Below are 3,585 nucleotides of genomic sequence, written 5' to 3'. Positions count from 1 at the left end.
AAAACAATAACTAGCATTTACCTAAAGCCATCAGCAAGCATTTTATGTAACTGAGATAAGCTAGATGCATTTCCAGTAAGATTGGCAGTGAAACAAGGATGGCCATTATCACCTCTGTTACTCAATATGGTACTAGAAATTCTAGCTTTAGCAATAAAAGATGAAAAAGAAATTGAAGGAATTAGAACAGGCAAAGAAGAAACTAAGTTTTCACTCTTTGCAGACCATATGATGATATACCTATAGAATCATGTAAAAAAGGAAGCTTGAAATAATAAAGAACTTTGTCAAAGTATCAGGATACAAAATAAACTCACATAAATCATCTGTATTTCTATATATTACTTAGAAAGCCCAACTGCAAGAGATAGAGAGAGGACTATTCTGATTGAGTTCAGCTCTCCTCTACCAACATCATGCCATTCACCACCAGCTCCACCACCTTCTCTGCCAACAACTGCTCTCTGGCTTCAGTCCAGGCATCCAGCCACCAGGTCAGCTGGTCACCAGCGCTGCCAGTGTCTATGCCAGCGCTGGTGATTCTGGCTCCCAAATATCCACTGGGGCTTGGGGTCCAGGAACCTGAGGGCGGGGCTGGTCAGAATCGAGGGGATCCAGGGGGAGAAGGAGACCATGCAGGACCTTAACTACCACCTCGCCTCCTATCTGGAGTGCATGCAGAGCTTGGAGACTGAGAATCACAAACTGAAAATGAAAATCAGGGAGCATGTGGGATGAAGGGACCTCAGATCAGAGAATGGGGACACTATTTCAAGACGATTGAAGATCTGCCGGAGCAGATTTATACAAGCTTGATTGACAATGCCAGAATCACCCTACAGATCGATAATGTCGGTCTGGCGGCTGATGACATCAGAATCAAGTATGAAGCAGTGTTGGCCATGAGACTGTCTGTAGAAAGTGACATTCATGGCTTCCGGAAGGTCATCGATGATACCAATCTGATCAGGCTGCAACTGGAGACGGAGATTGGAACCCTAAAGGAAGAGCTATTTTTTTTATGAGGAAGAGCCATGAGGAGGAGGTGAAATCTCTACAAGGCCAAATCACAGGCTCTGGGCTGACCATGGAGGTGGATTCTCCCAAATCACAGGACTTGAATGAGGTTATAGCTGATATCCAAGCCCACTCTGACCCTCTGGCTCGGAAGAACAGAGAGAAGCTTGATAAATACTGGTCCCAACAGATTGAGGAGAGCACCATGACAATCAACACAAGATCTGAGGAGGTGGAAGCAGCCCGAAACACTGTCACTGAGCTGAAACGTACAGTCCAGTCCCTAAAGATTGACCTGGATCCCCTTCGTAATCTAAAAACCAACTTGGAGGACATCCTGAGGGAGGTGGCGACTTGATATGCCATCCATATGGAGCAGATCAATACACCCCTGCTGCACCTGGAAGCAGAGCTGGAGCAAACAGGGACAGAGGGGCAGTGCCAGGCCCAGGAATACAAGACACTGCTCAACATTCAGGACAAACTGGAAGCAGAGATCAACACCTATGGAAACCTGCTGGAGAGTGGGGAAGACTTTGATCTTGTCCATACCTTGGACAGTAGCAGCAGTTTCTTACATAAGAGGAGCACTAGGAGGACAGTAGACAGCAAAGTGGTAGCAGAGACCAATGATACCAAAGTGCTGTAGCATTAGGGCCATAAACTGAAGACCTAGGCTGAGTCAGGAAGTTAATAAAGGCTTTTTGGTCACTTCAAAAAAAGGGGCATAGAAAGAGAAATCTCATTTGAAGTTATGGTAGATTCTATAAAATATTTGGAAGTCTACCTGTCAAAAAAAACCCAAGGACTATGTGAAGAGAATTACAAAACAATTTTTGCACAAATAAAGTCAATTCTGAGTAATTGGAAAATCATCAGATGCTCATGAGTAGGCCAAGCCAATACAATAAAAATGACAAATCTACTAAATTAATTTATTCAGTGTGATATCAATCAAACTACCGAAAAACTATTTCACAGATCTAGAAAAAAATTAATATCAAAATTCATCTGGAAGAACAAAAGGTCTAGAATATCAAGGGAATTAATTCAAAGGAATACTAGATAAGTTGGCCTAGCCATACCAGATCTTCAATTACATTATAAAGCAGTAATCATCAAAACCACTTGGTAATAGATAAGAAATAGAGGTGTAGATCAGAGGAATAGGTTGTTTATAGATGACGCAGTAGTCAATAACTATAGCAGTCTCCTTTTTGATAAACCCAGGGAGCCTAGCTTCTGGAATATGAAGTCACGGTTTGACAAAAACTACCGGAAAAACTGGAAAATAGTGTGGCAGAAGCTAAGCATAGACCAATGCCTGATACCATATACCAGAATAAAGTCCAAATAAGTACACGATCTAGGTATAAACATTGATACTATAAACAAATTAGGGGAGCAATGAATAGTTTATTTGTCAGATTTATGGAGAATGGAGAAATTTATGACCAAACAAGAGACAGAGAGCATTATTAAATATTAAACGGATAATTTTGGTTACTCAATTGAAAAGTTTTTATAGAAACAAAGGCAATGCAACCAAGATTAGGAGGGAAGTCAAAAACTAGGAAATAATTTTTACAACTAATATGTTGGGGATGGAAGCTCAATTCCATGTGGACAGTCTCGGGCGGGTAAAGGTGGGAACTTCTAAATCTTAGAGTTCTCATGAGGCCCCCCAGAAAACAGCGGGGAATCGAGGAGTGAGACCGAGCTATCTCGTGTATTTCCGCCTCTTCCCGTGAGAAACGTGATGGGAGAGAGCTCTCCCCGCCCTCGAGACTGACCCGGATCTGGGCACACCTATTGTTATCTAACAGGCATGGTATTCAGGTGCAAACTACGTGGCCGGAGAGCTTAATTAGGGTCAGGAAAGCCTGAAGGTGCTCTTAGCGTGGGAGGGGCCCTTATAGGACAGAAGGCCCCTCTTCCCTCTTTCCTCTCTTCGCTCTCCCCTCCCCCTCTCTCCCCACTTACACTTCTGCTTCCAATCTCTTACTGTAAGATCTTTGCCTCCTTGGGAGATTTCTCTCTCCCTCCTAAGGAAGAGCTCTCCCTGCTCATGTAACCAGGACCCTGAATAAAGCCTAACCCTTGTTCGACTCCGGAAAGTCTCTTCTCTCATACGTGTATCCGGTTTGGCCAACCGAAGACCTGGGACAGGTAAGGTAAGACTCGGGTAGCCCTCAGGCCTCTAGGCCTGGCACTAATATCTGTGAAAATGCCTTACTTTTTAAAATATGTAGAGAACTGAGTCAAATGTACAAGAACGCAAGTCATTCCCTAATTGATAAATGGTCAAAGGATATGAACAGACAATTTTCAGAAGGAGAAATTAAAGCTATCTCTAGTCATATGAAAAAAATGCTCTAAATCATTATTGATTAGAGAGATGAAAATCAACACAACTCTGAGGTACCACATCACACCTATCAGACTGGCTAACATGACAAAACAGGGAAATGTTGGAGAAGATGTGCAAGAGTTAGAATAGTAATTCATTGTTGGTGGAGTTGTAAACTGATCCAACCATTCTGTAGAGCAATTTGGAACTATGTCCAA

General features: G+C 42.7%; 1 pseudogene; it reads left to right on the top strand.

Moving 5' to 3' along the window:
* The first annotated feature begins 416 nt into the window (after positions 1-416).
* On the top strand, positions 417-1,666 carry LOC140528643 (keratin, type I cytoskeletal 18 pseudogene; annotated as a pseudogene).
* The last annotated feature ends 1,919 nt before the right edge of the window (positions 1,667-3,585 follow it).

Source organism: Notamacropus eugenii, chromosome 1, assembly GCF_028372415.1.
Source record: "Notamacropus eugenii isolate mMacEug1 chromosome 1, mMacEug1.pri_v2, whole genome shotgun sequence".
Lineage (NCBI taxonomy): Eukaryota > Metazoa > Chordata > Mammalia > Diprotodontia > Macropodidae > Notamacropus > Notamacropus eugenii.
Note: the sequence above shows the minus strand (reverse complement) of the source record. Positions and strands in the feature narration are given on the sequence as shown.